The 14882-nt window shown below is 39.7% G+C and overlaps 1 long non-coding RNA gene across 2 annotated transcripts; it reads left to right on the top strand.

The window, feature by feature from the left end:
• Positions 1-8396: 8396 nt before the first annotated feature.
• LOC118939552 lies at positions 8397-12324 on the top strand. Of its 2 annotated transcripts, none has more exons than XR_005036536.1 (3): positions 8397-9386; positions 9941-10250; positions 10409-12324. It is a non-coding gene; the product is annotated as an uncharacterized LOC118939552 (long non-coding RNA). The 2 variants fall into 2 exon arrangements; XR_005036537.1 differs by having other exon boundaries at positions 8403-9386; positions 9941-10113.
• The last annotated feature ends 2558 nt before the right edge of the window (positions 12325-14882 follow it).

Genomic DNA, 14882 nt, shown 5'->3' with positions numbered 1-14882 from the left:
GTTGTAAGAAAATCAATCCGTAAATGTTTAGGATCGTAAAGAAAAGCCATGCGTGAAACAGAAACGTGAAATTTAATCTGTGAACATACAAACACCATGTTACGATTACGGACTAACATTTTAGATGTCAGACGGAAGACGCTCCTTTTGTAAAAGGCACATGACAGCCCGCTTGGAGTTTGCAAAAAGCGCCTAAATATAATATACAACTACTACTAGAAATAATGCAACTTCATGAAACATGTAAGAAGCCAGGCCTGGTATTTATAGCGGATTTTGAAAAGGCCTTCAATAAAGTAAGACTGGATTTTTTTTTTTTTCTTCCAATTTTGCTGATTTTCTTACAAAATGGGTGAAAGTTATATATAGCTAGCAACCCCAGGTGTAAAATAGTAAATAGCAGCTACTTCTCAGTTTTGAATTGTCAAGATTGGTTAAACAAGGGTGTCCACTGTCACCATATCAATTCGATATGGCCATTGAAATGCTAGCTATTAAAATCAGATCAAATAACAACATTAGGATTAGAAATCGAAGGCTTAAAAAGTATTATATTATGTCTGCAAGCTAGATCCCAGCAATGTCTCATTGAAGTTCTAGATAGGTTTTAGTCCAGAAATACTCATTGTGAAAGTGTACACTTACGTATTGGATCTTTAAAAAAATACTACTCTTACATTACCCTGCAGTTTACCTATTAAATTGGGCTGACTGTGAAGTAGACATACTTGGTATTCATATCACAAAGATATAAATGAGCTTTCCACAATGAATTTCAATAGAAAATATCCTGCAACCATTGAGTGGTAAATGCCTGTCTATTTATGGAAAAATTGCCCTGATTAACTCCTTGGTTATATCTCAGTTTACTCACGCACTTATGGCGCTGCCTACTGATGATTCGTTTTTCAAATCATATGAGCAAAAAAGATTTAGCTTTATCTGGGACGCTAAACCAGTCAAGATAAAGCGTGCCTATCTACAGTTGAAGTCGGAAGTTTACATACACTTAGGTTGGAGTCATTAAAACTTGTTTTTGCATCCACTACACATGTCTTGTTAACAAACTATAGTTTTGGCAAGTCGGTTAGGACATCTGCTTTGTGCATGACACAAGTCATTTTTCCAACAATTGTTTACAGACAGATTATTTCACTTATAATTCACTGTATCACAATTCCAGTGGGTCAGAAGTTTACATACACTAAGTTGACTGCCTTTTAAACAGCTTGGAAAATTCCAGAAAATTATGTCATGGCTTTAGAAGCTTCTGATAGGCTAATTGACATCGTTTGAGTCAATTGGAGGTGTACCTGTGGATGTATTTCAAGGCCTACCTTCAAGCTCAGTGCCTCTTTCCTTGACATCATGGGAAAATCAAAAGAAATCAGCCAAGACCTGGTACATTCTTGGGAACAATTTCCAAACACCTAAAGGTACCATGTTCATCTGTACAAACAATAGTACGCAAGTATAAACACCATGGGACCACGTAGCCGTCATACCACTCAGAAAGGAGACGCGTTCTGTCTCCTAGAGATGAACATACTTTGGTGCGAAAAGTGCAAATCAATCCCAGAACAACTGCAAAGAACCTTGTAAAGATGCTGGAGGAAACGGGTACAAAAGTATTTATATCCACAGTAAAGTGAGTCCTATATCAACATAACCTGAAAGGCCGCTCAGCAAGGAAGAAGCCACTGCTCCAAAACCGCCATTAAAAAAAGCCAGACTTAGGGTTTGCAACTGCACATGGGGACAAAGATCATACTTTTTGGAGAAATATCCTCTGGTCTGATGAAGCAAAAATAGAATTGTTTGGCCATAATAACCATTGTTATGTTTGGAGGAAAAAGGGGGAGGCTTGCAAGCACAAGAACACCATCCCAACCGTGAAGCACGGTAGATGGCATCATGAGGTAGGAAAATTATGTGGATATATTGAAGCAACATCTCAAGACATCGGCCAGGAAGTTAAAGCTTGGTCGCAAATGGGTCTTCCAAATGGACAATGACCCCAAGCATACTTTCAATGTTGTGGCAAAATGGCTTGAGGACAACAAAGTCAAGGTATTGGAGTGGCCATCACAAAAGCCCTGACCTCAATCCAATAGAACATTTGTGGGCAGAACTGAAAAAGTGTATGCCAGCAAGCAAGCCTACAAATCTGGCTCAGTTATACCAGCTCTGTCATGAGGAATGGGCCAATATTCACCGAACTTATTGTGGGAAGCTTGTGGAAGGCTACCCAAAACATTTGACCCAAGTTAAACAATTTAAAGGCAACGCTACCAAATACTAATTGAGTGTATGTAAACTTCTGACCCACTGGGAATGTGATGAAATAAATAAAAGCTGAAATAAATTATTCTCTACTATTATTCTGACATTTCACATTCTTCAAATAAAGTGGTGATCCTCACTGACCAAAGACAGAATTCTTACTAGGATTAAATGTCAGGAATTGTGAAACTGAGTTTAAATGTATTCAACTGTATAGAATGAATATGAATTGGGTGGGTTGAGATGATTAAATATAAAAGCACTAAACCTCTAAAAGCTTCACTTATTTAAAAGTTTTACTTGATCCCAGATGGTTCTCAAGTAGATTACTAAGAAAAGCTTATCCATTGTTTAAAATTGCCTTTGTGCAGATTGCCATATGTCATTTTTTCAAAGTATCTATCTTTCAAATAAGTATTGCACAGCTGGCTACACTTTCATTCCCCTGAAAAGATAGAACAAATTATGGCTGAACTCAAATGTGCTGGTTGATAAAATACACACACATAAAAAAAAAAGGTTATTCTGTTTTTAAATTATATTGGAATGGTAGAGTTATGTTTAATGGAGTTATCAGAATTGTATGGGAAGGTCTGCTCAATCAAAGATTACAACCAATTGATTATAGCATTATCCCAAAAATGGATGTGGCAGTGGGAGGAGGTAGGGAACCAGTTTGTCTGCCCAATTTAAAGGATCAAAACTGGCAGAGGAATAAAAATAGCATACATAGGAAAGCATACCAGTTTTGTTTGAGGACCAGGATGTTGACCGCTGTGCCACACAGATTTTATGTACCGATTCCATGGTACAGGGTGTATGACGCAAGATTCAAGACTTTGTGCTTTTCAGCAAAAATTGTTATATAGAATTCTTGCCACCAACAAAATGTTGAATATTTGGGGTATACAATCATCGCAGCTCTGCAGATTTTGTTGTGAGGATACAGAATCAATAGAACATTTATTCTGGTATTGCCCTCCTTTAGCCTGTTTCTAGTATCAGGTTCAGGAATGGCTGAAAATGCATAACATTTATCTAAAATTTACACTAGAAATAGTACTGTTCGGAGATCTGGAGAGACTGGGTCAGTCAATTACTAATACTCTTAGTAAATGTATTTATCTTCAACTCTGGATTTGATAGATTAAAACTGTACGTTAAACATCACAGCATAGTTGAAAGATATATGGTGCATAGAAATCCGAAGAGGTGGATGGAATGGGCTGAGGGAAGCTGGGGGTTGAGATGTGGAACTGAAGACAAGTGGGAGTGGAGTTGCTGGGTGGGGGATAGAATGACAGTCAAAGATAAAAGTACCAAAAAATAAAGTCAAAATTAAACCTAACAAAAAGTATGTTTTAATGACACTTAGGGGCAGTGTTGTTACAGCTAATGCCTGTTTGCCTGAGGCTGATGCCATGCAGGTGTTTGTACACATGTATATATACACACACTCATTCAAATGTGCACATACATGGACACACACATGTAAATAGTGCCATACATGCACTTAAACATATTCAGTTGGCCTTGCTGTTATGATTTTTGTTGTCCTTGATGTCTTTTTTTTTGCGTTTTCTGTTTTGCTTTGTTTTTCTCTTTTCATTCTGTTGGTTGTTGGTGCATTGGGGACGGGGTCTTGGGGATGGGGAATGGAATGGAGGGGGGGCTTGGATGGTTGCGGGGCAGCTCTTGGGGAACTGTGGCGGGGGATCTTGGAGGGCTAGTGGCCTGGCTGTTGGGTGCTTGGGCTGATGGATCGCTGATTTGGATCCCCGTTTTTGACCTTGTGGGAGATCTGTCGATGTGCCCTTGAGCAGGGTGTTGACCCTGGTTGCTTCTGTGTGTCGCTCTGGATGGGAGTTACATGACTAATGTGATGTAGTTGTTGAGCGGCTTCACTGCAAGTATATTAAATAAATCAAGTATATATATATATATATATTTTTTAAATTTTTTTATTTTATTTTATTTAAAAAAAAAATTAAAAAATTTAAGCCACCTAAGAAACAAGATTATTTGGTCTGATGAAACCAAGATTTAACTATTTGGCCTGAATGCCAAGCGTCACATCTGGAGGAAACCTGGCACCATCCCTACAGTGAAGCATGGTGTTGGCAGCATCATGCTGTGGGGATGTTCTTCAGCGGCAGGGACTGGGAGACTAGTCAGGATCGAGGTAAAGATGAACGGCGCAAAGTACAGAGAGATCCTGGATGAAAACCTGCACCAGAGAGCCCAGGACCTCAAACTGGGGCGAAGGTTCACCTTCCATCAGGACAACTGCCATAAGCACACAGCCAAGACAACGTAGGAGTGGCTTTGAGGCAAGTCTCTGAATGTCGTTCATTGGCCCAGCCAGAGCCCAGACTTGAACCCGATCGAACATCTCTGGAGAGACCTGAAAGTAGCTGTGCAGCAACGCTCCCCATCCAACCTGACAGAGCTTGAGAAGATCTGCAGAGAAGGATGGGAGAAAATCCCCAAATACAGGTGTGCCAAGCTTGTAGCGTCATACCCAAGAAAACTTGATGCTGTAACCACTGTCAAAGGTGCTTCAACAAAGTACTGAGTAAAGTGTCTGAATACTTATGTACAGTGCCTTGCGAAAGTATTCGGCCCCCTTGAACTTTGCGACCTTTTGCCACATTTCAGGCTTCAAACATAAAGATATAAGACTGTATTTTTTTGTGAAGAATCAACAACAAGTGGGACACAATCATGAAGTGGAACGACATTTATTGGATATTTCAATTGGGCGTGCAAAATTATTCAGCCCCTTTACTTTCAGTGCAGCAAACTCTCTCCAGAAGTTCAGTGAGGATCTCTGAATGATCCAATGTTGACCTAAATGACTAATGATGATAAATACAATCCACCTGTGTGTAATCAAGTCTCCGTATAAATGCACCTGCACTGTGATAGTCTCAGAGGTCCGTTAAATGCGCAGAGAGCATCATGAAGAACAAGGAACACACCAGGCAGGTCCGAGATACTGTTGTGAAGAAGTTTAAAGCCGGATTTGGATACACAAATATTTCCCAAGCTTTAAACATCCCAAGGAGCACTGTGCAAGCGATAATATTGAAATGGAAGGAGTATCAGACCACTGCAAATCTACCAAGACCTGGCCGTACCTCTAAACTTTCAGCTCATACAAGGAGAAGACTGATCAGAGATGCAGCCAAGAGGCCCATGATCACTCTGGATGAACTGCAGAGATCTACAGCTGAGGTGGGAGACTCTGTCCATAGAACAACAATCAGTCGTATATTGCACAAATCTGGCCTTTATGGAAAAGTGGCAAGAAGAAAGCCATTTCTTAAAGATATCCATAAAAAGTGTTGTTTAAAGTTTGCCACAAGCCACCTGGGAGACACACCAAACATGTGGAAGAAGGTGCTCTGGTCAGATGAAACCAAAATTGAACTTTTTGGCAACAATGCAAAACGTTATGTTTGGCGTAAAAGCAACACAGCTGAACACACCATCCCCACTGTCAAACATGGTGGTGGCAGAATCATGGTTTGGGCCTGCTTTTCTTCAGCAGGGACAGGGAAGATGGTTAAAATTGATGGGAAGATGGATGGAGCCAAATACAGGACCATTCTGGAAGAAAACCTGATGGAGTCTGCAAAAGACCTGAGACTGGGACGGAGATTTGTCTTCCAACAAGACAATGATCCAAAACAGAAAGCAAAATCTACAATGGAATGGTTCAAAAATAAACATATCCAGGTGTTAGAATGGCCAAGTCAAAGTTCAGACCTGAATCCAATCGAGAATCTGTGGAAAGAACTGAAAACTGCTGTTCACAAATGCTCTCCATCCAACCTCACTGAGCTCGAGCTGTTTTGCAAGGAGGAATGGGAAAAAATGTCAGTCTCTCGATGTGCAAAACTGATAGAGACATACCCCAAGCGACTTACAGCTGTAATTGCAGCAAAAGGTGGCGCTAAAAAGTATTAACTTAAGGGGGCTGAATCATTTTGCACGCCCAATTTTTCAGTTTTTGATTTGTTAAAAAAGTTTGAAATATCCAATAAATGTCGTTCCACTTCATGATTGTGTCCCACTTGTTGTTGATTCTTCACAAAAAAATACAGTTTTATATCTTTATGTTTGAAGCCTGAAATGTGGCAAAAGGTCGCAAAGTTCAAGGGGGCCGAATACTTTCGCAAGGCACTGTACATGTAATATTTCAGTTTTTTATTTTGAATAAATTAGCAAAAAAATCTAAACCTGTTTTTGCTTTGTCGTTATGGGGTATTGTGTGTAGATTGACGAGGGAATAATTTTTTAAAAAAAAACATTTTAGAGTAAGGCTGTAACGTATTAACAAAATGTGGAAAAAATGTGGACATCGCCATGCATGACTAATTCAATATTGCACCATCACATTCTCTGGGCTCTGTCTGCAATCATAACCAGTCATATCTACCAGGAATAATGAAACAGAATATGAATTATGTATGACCACTGGAGTCTTTGCCATTCAGAATATTGTTTTTATTGAAGATTTTGATGTTTATTTCATCACTCAAAATCTTGCCAAAGCATATTCTGTAGGAGGGGTTAATATGAATAAAAAATAATTTGACATGAACATATGGACTTTGAAATGAACAAGGGAGAGGTTAAGTCTGGCATAAGCTTGTTCCCACACTTTGCAATAACTCTGTTGCGGTGGTCTTAGGTAGTCTCCATATAGGCTATTCCCTCCATTGCGACACTGCTGCCCAGTTGAAGAGCTTGTGATCTCCATGCAGCACCATAGCACCATGCGCCTTCAGAAAAGCACCCCTAAACCTCAGATGATGCCCTTCTGGAGGCATACAACAATAGTCATATCTTCATTTAGGCCTATTTGCCTACTAGCCAATTAAAGTGAAAAGCCTGCATGATACGTGCAACTCCTCAATCCAACATATTTCAACATTTAATTCAGTTCAGTCAGTATGTAATCCATTGTCATTGCAATAGGAACTAAATCAAAGAGAATAGAACATATCCATTTGTTTATTGAAATCCATGTGTGTATTCAAAATAATCTAAATTCTCAAGTTCTTTAACCTATCACTTTAATAATTCAATGTTTAATTTAGGCCTTTCCAAATAAAAAATAGGGTGCCTTCATCTTGTAGGCATCGCAATTTAGGCTATCATTTTGGATACTGGTGTCTTGCAGAATAGTTTAAGAACTGTGTTTATAACCGTTTTTATTATAGGGCTCCCTTTAAAAAGACACCCTAGCTCACAGGCCTCTAAATATAGCCTCTAAATATATATTTTTTTACAAAATAGTTGAAGAAGCATGTGCAGTGGCTGATAGAGAAAACAGATCTGGCAATAAGAATAGGCTATAGATAGTCTTGACCATTTGGGACCCCGTGATGGATATCAAATCAAATTTTATAACCTCTGTGTGACGGGACTGTGCAACGTAAATAGCTATATCGAGCCTACATACAGAGTGGAAATCACTAATACCACAGTCAATATGCCTAATATAAGTCCTGCAGTCCGTGCTCCCAAATACTGGAAAAAGTGTGATTCATTAGGTTACATGATCACCACAGTAGCCCCACACAGCTATAAAAATAAAATATGCAATTATATGGCCATTAAATAGCACACAACAGTATGACATACTTAGATAGCAGAATAGGCCTAAATCATATTTACTTTCTATTTTGCAGCTCAGGCGGTTATTCTAGACAAAGTTTTTCTGTCTTTATCATTCTCCTACAAGTCATTTGCTGAAGGCCCAAGCCTGTGCTGCACTATCTAAATTGTAATTATTTCGCCTCTATGGCCTGTTTATTGCCTCACCTCCTTACTCTTCTACATTTGAACACACTGTACATATATGTTTCTATTGTGTTGACTGTACGTTTGTGTAACTCTGTCTTGTTTTTGTCACACTGCTTTGTTTTATCTTGGCCAGGTCGCAGTTGTAAATGAGAACTTGTTTTCAACTGGCCTACCTGGTTAAATAAAGTTGAAATACAAAATGTTTTTTAAAGAAAAACGTATATAACGTCGTTATTGAATGCAGTTCTAAAACAAGCTCTGGACTTTTATTTTGGAAATGAAACCGGAAGCTGCAAAGCAACTCTTCCATCTGGGCTACAGTTGCTTGATTGACTAGCTGACCTTGACTAGCTACGTTCGGTCAATGTCCTTTGCAAATGCCTTATTACTGACAAATGTTAATGTGTTAACGTGTAAATGTTAATTCATAGTAGTAACAGATATAATTTAACGTTTACGTTTAATGTTTCATGCATGGATTTTCTTACAATCCTAACGATACGTACGTTCAACCTTTTGGCAGCTATCTCGCTCCATATCTTTGGGACATCCCTAAACCCTATCTAACCTTAATAATTTTAACTTCAGTGGGGGTCGGGATGTTCAGGGATTCTGGATAGCACGGACATTTTGATTACACAAAGAGGTAGTTTCACCAGCCCAAATTAATTTAACTTTTTAGGATTATGATCATTTGATTTATTGTACATGGGTTAGTAGCTCTGGACTCTCTCACTAAATATATTTAACATGTGGCAATTTGTAGTCGACTGAAAAAAAAGTAGTTGACACCTACCTAAGCACAATAAGATGATCAGTACCACGGGGCAGAAGGTAGCCTAGTGGTTAGTGTTGGGCGAGTAATCGCAATGCAGCTGTATCGAATCCCCGAGCTGACAAGGTAAAACATCTGTCGTTCTGCCCCTGAGCAAGCCAGGCTGGTGGGCAAGCCAGGCTGATGAGCAAGCCAGGCTGATGAGCAAGCCAGGCTGATGAGGATGAGCAAGCCAGGCTGGTGGGCAAGCCAGGCTGGTGAGGATGAGCAAGCCGGGCTGTCATTGTAATACGAATTTGTTCTTAAACTGACTGGTCTAATTACATTTAAAACAAATACCTTGGCGCCCCCTGACAACGGCGAGTCGAGAACATTTCTGGTTGCGACATATCGACGTCTGCAACCAAGAATAGCATTTGCCAAACACACCAGCGTGTTTTCTTTCTTTTCTGAAGTCATGGCGGGATCTTTAAACGCTAGAAGAGGACCATGGAAAAATATATTTCCTCAGGTAATTTTGTTCTCGAATTATCTTTCTTTTCTGAAGTGACGTTAGCTACAATTTTTGTTGTTGTCTGCTGTTTTCATTGATTATCGATCGAAATCAGTAATATGTTGGCAGAATTCGGTTAACAAGATTTACAGTAACGCTACAGTAACGCTATCTAACGCGCAGTAAACTGGTGTTTTGACTGACAGGTTATCGAAGTAACGTTAGCTAGTTTAATGTATGATGACTCTGGCCGTCAAAATAGTGTTAACCCAACTATTTACATACTAATCTGGTGTTATTATTTTCATTAATGATGTGTATGGAGATAATAGATAAGTAAAACAAAGGATCGTCTTTTGATGGTGTTTAATCTATTGATCTAATTAAATTAATAGTTCTACTTTTTAGCCCTTCCAGCCTGTATTTGAAGTATTTATAGTGATGACTAGCATTTTAAATGATATACTAGAGCTACACAGTATGTCTCATGTGATATGATGACCTGTTCTTCGGGGAATTTATCATCAATACATTATTTATCTTGTGGGGATGTTGTTGTCTTTTGATTTCAGGGAGAGATCTATGCCCTCCCAAGGGATGCAACACATTTTGCCTGATGTGGACCATAAGTGAGCATTGTTCAGGTGGTCGGGGAATGGGATTCCAGAGATGGACTTTGCCAGGGTTGACAAAATGTAGTGGGACCACCCTCCACCACCATCTGCAGCTCAGTAGAGATGGAGAGGTACTTTTCCCGTCCTCTGCTGCTCTGAATGCCCAGGAAGCTCTGGCAGGTTAAGCTGCATTGCCAGCAGTCTGTGCAGTAGGAAGGTCATCAGTTGGAACATATGGTTCCTTACACTGTTCCACGCAAATACACTGGTAATGGCAATATCATTTAAATGTAATTGACAATCTAATGCAGCTTTTATATTTAATACAAACAGCAACACATTTCTCTTTGTGAAATGTTATTATAGAATTATTCTATTCTCAGTCTGGTGTATTCTCATATATTTATGTTGTTTATTTTTCTTTAGGGGAGCTGATAGGTTTGGAGTACCTCCTCGATCAGACTGGTTTGGTGCTGCAGGATCACAAGGCTGCCATTGAGGAACTAGAGACAGGTGATCCTGATGTCCAAGGGGAGGATGATGAGGGCTTTGTGGAGCTTGTGGAATTTCAGGGCCTGACAGTTCCAGTGGTGGAGACAGCCCTGCCTCTTGTTGGCACCTTTCGTCCTACTCCCACTCCCTCTACCAGCATCCAGTCCACAGCTGCATCAGTCAGTCCCCTGTCCTCCACTCCTGTACGGGCTACTCCACCACCTGGGCCTCTGTCCTCCACACTTGTGCTCGTCAGTCCCCTGTTCCTGTTTGGCCTAACATTACTCCTTAGTCCATGGACCATAAATGTTCTTTTTAAAGTGTGATTTGGCTCTGGCAGTCAAAACAGCCAAATACCCCATCTAAAGGATTGAGATAGTGAAATGTTTTGTTGTTTCGGCTCTGTACTCCAGCACTTTGGATTTGCAATGATACAAAGTGCATACTGTCAGCTTTAATTTGAGGGTATTTTCATCCATATTACAGCACTTTTTATTACAGTACTTTTTGTACATAGTCCCCCCATTTAAGTGGAACCAAAAATATTGGGATAAATTCACTAATGTGTATTAAAGTAGTCAAAAGTTTAGCATTTAGTCCCATATTCCTAGCACGCAATGATTACATAAAGCTTGTGACTCTACAAACAGTTGCTCTTTGTTTTGGTTGTGTTTCAGATTATTTTGTGCCCAATAGAAATGACTGGTAAATAATGTATTGTGTCATTTTAAAGTCACTTATTGTAAATAAGAATAGAATATGTTTCTAAACACTTCTACATTAATGTGGATGCTACCAGGACTACGGATAGCCTGATGAATTGTGATGAATGAGAAAGTTAGACGCACAAATATCATACCCCCAAGACATGCTGTATGACAAGGGCTATGTTGAGAGGTAGCTTGCAAGTAAGCATTTCATTGCACTGTTTACACTGCACTGTATTCTGTAATTATGTATTATTAATACAATTGGATTTGATTTGATTTTTGACAGTAAGGATGCTTTCCAATTCAACAGACATAGTTCTAAAAGAAAGTACACCAGGGCTATACAGTATCTCTGGACAAATTTGGCCAGGAGGGCTGTACTGCTCAGAGTTGGCAACCCAGCAACAAGGCACACTTGTTGGATCAACATGAGATGCAGTTCAGCCTTTAGAGGAAGCAGACCTTCAAGTAGGTTGTTGAAAATGCTCTGTAGTATGCTGGGTATTTGGTGGCATTGATGAAGAGTGATGCAAAAAAACATGCTGCCAATCAGATGACTTTGTAGGAGTCCCAGCATCCATTCCACACCTCTAACCGCATCAGTTCTCTGCTCCTGTACGGACTACTCCACCACCAGCTGGTTCTCTGTCTGTGACCTTAACACCAGTGCCCTCCTGGGCCTCTGTTTATGATTTCCACATCTGTGCCCGGCTGGACCTCTGTTCATGCTCTCCACACCTGTGCCCGGCTGGGCCTCTGTCCATGCCCTTGATACCCGTGCCTGACACCTGTGCCCTCCTGGGCCTCTGTTTATGATTTCCACATCTGTGCCCGGCTGGGCCTCTGTTCATGATCTCCACATCTGTGCCCAGTTGGGCCTCTGTCTGTGCCCGACACCTATGCTCCTCTGCTCCTTACGGGCTAAGCATTCTGATGGAGCCAGCGATCAGGCGCTCTCCATTTTCAGTTAATTATATATAATTGTAATTATTTGTGTTCAATTGTTTGTCCCTCTGGTGTCTAAAGTATCCTCCCCTTAAATCACTAAGGGCACAAAAGCCCTTAGCTGAATTATCTAATTGCATTTTGATCAATTAATGTCAGTCTTTGAATGCTCCATTGTATAAACTATTTAATTTTCCTGCTTGTGTGCCTTGTGCACTGATATAAAACAATTAGGGTATATTTGTCATTCTCACGTCTTCCTCCAATTCTGTATTCAATTACTTTCTTGATTTTACAATCAAAACTATTTCGTCAACATTACGTTTTCGACGTGAACTTGATATTACATTTATAAATTAAGCAATTTCTCTCATTTTAAATAAGATTTAACTCCTGTGGTGTTCAGGCTTAACACATTTAGGCTACCCTTCTATACATTGGAATCCTGAAGAGGGTGAGCGGTTTGACAAAGAGACAGGTTTTCATAATAAAAAGTTATGGATGATGATGACAGATGTACAGGCTGAGAGGAACGAGGATTTTCGGAAGAAGCCCGATACTTTTCTACTCAGATTGTCACGGTAAGGAAAATAAAGCATTAAAACGATTCAAGGCTAAATACAGCAGCCGTGTTGGGATTCGATACGGGGTCGGCATCGGCTAGTATGTTCATTCTTGGTAGAAAATGCCCACCGAATTCGCTACACTCTTTAATTCTTGGTGTCGCAACCTCGACTGGTGAGAAACCGAGGTAAAGGCAGTTTTAGGTTGGATATTCGCCTGTAGTTTTCCTTACCTCCAACAGTAGGTAGGGACCGTCAGGTCAACATAGTGACAAATCAAAATGTTCAAATTTCAATTACTATTTAACCATTACTCCTAAAACTTTCAAAACTGGTTCTAGCTAACCCGGTGGCATAGACACATTGCACACATTTTCTTTGGTCGATTTACATCTCGCACTATTTTAAATTATTTATTAACGTTTTTGAATTTCAATAGCGCATTGGTCATATGACCTACTGGACTCACACAAGGTTCAGAATGTCCACTGACAACCCTTCTATATTGCACACCCTTTAGTTTGTCAATTTTCATCTCACACGTTTTACATGAATTTTTCTCAATTTAAAATTTCAATAGCCCCTTGGTCTTGTGACCTAGTGACTTCAATCAAGGTTCAGTATGTCCACTGACATAATGAAATTCTGATTAGTTATAGGCAAATGAATACACAGGCCAAATTTGTATGCTGTTTTCCTTATCACTATAATCTAGTAGTAATTTAGTAGTAGAGGTAATTTCCTTTATGCTCCATTCTACACACAGCCTAAATTATAGGCACATTTACAGGACAATAATAAAAGTAGCATATAGGATCCAACCCTATCACAGAGTGAATAAATATAGAGCGTTTGTAGACTTTAAGAAAAAAATATTAAGTGACTGTTTCATCAGTGCGTGCTTAAAGAAAGTCATATCACAAAGATCACAGATGACAGTGCCCACCAAATCTATGACAATAGAGAATGATTTATAAGCCCCAAAGTGTGTTTGTCAAAATAATATCTGAAAATGTCAGTTGATGAACATAATACTTCTATTTGCAATAGCAATTTATGATATATGCAGTTGAGGAATATTCTATTTACCAACACTACATGTAGGACAGACATAAGACATTCCCACATACAGTATATATATTTATTTATTTCACCTTTATTTAACCAGGTAGGCCAGTTGAGAACAAGTTCTCATTTAGAACTGCGACCTGGCCAAGATAAAGCAAACATTGTGACACAAAAAACAACACAGAGTTACACATGGAATAAACAAATGTACAGTCAATAACACAACAGAAAAGTCTATATAAAGTGTGTGCAAATGAAGTAAGATTAGGGAGGTAAGGCAATAAATAGGCCTTAGTGGCAAAATAATTACAATTTCACAAATAAACACTGGAGTGACAGATGTGCAGAAGATTAATGTGCAAGTAGAGATACTGGGGTGCAAAGGAGCAAAAAACAACAACAAATATACATTAAATAAATAACAATATGGGGATGAGGTAGTTGGATTGGCTATTTAGAGATGGGCTATGTACAGGTGCAATGATCTGTAAGCTGCTCTGAAAGCTGATGCTTAAAGATAGTGAGGGAGATATGAGTCTCCAGCTTCAGTGATTTTTGCATTTCGTTCCAGTCATTGGCAGCAGAGAACTGGAAGGAAGGACGGCCAAAGAGGAATTGGCTTTAGGGGTGACCAGTGAAATATACCTGCTGGAGCGTGTACTATGGGTGGGTGTTGCTGTGGTGACCAGTGAGCTGAGATAAGGCGGGGCTTTACCTAGCAAGGACTGATTGATGACCTGGAGCCAGTGGGTTTGGCGATGAATATGAAGCGAGGGCAAGCCGACGAGAGCATACAGGTCGCAATGGTGGGTAGTATATGGGGCTTTGGTGATGAAACGGATGGCACTGTGATAGACAGCATCCAATTTGCTGAGTAGAGTGTTGGAGGCTATTTTGTAAATGACATCGTCGAAGTCAAGGATCGGTAGGATAGTCAGTTTTACGAGGGTATGTTTGGCAGCATTAGTGAAGGATGCTTTGTTGCGAAATAGGAAGCCTATTCTAGATTTAATTTTGGATTGGAGATGCTTAATATGAGTCTGGAAGGAGAGTTTACAGTCTAACCAGACACCTAGGTATTTGTAGTTGTCCACATATTCTAAGTCAGAACCGTCCAGAGTA

The sequence above is a fragment of the Oncorhynchus mykiss genome, chromosome 16 (assembly GCF_013265735.2).
Source record: "Oncorhynchus mykiss isolate Arlee chromosome 16, USDA_OmykA_1.1, whole genome shotgun sequence".
Classification (NCBI taxonomy): Eukaryota; Metazoa; Chordata; class Actinopteri; order Salmoniformes; family Salmonidae; genus Oncorhynchus; species Oncorhynchus mykiss.
Note: the sequence above shows the minus strand (reverse complement) of the source record. Positions and strands in the feature narration are given on the sequence as shown.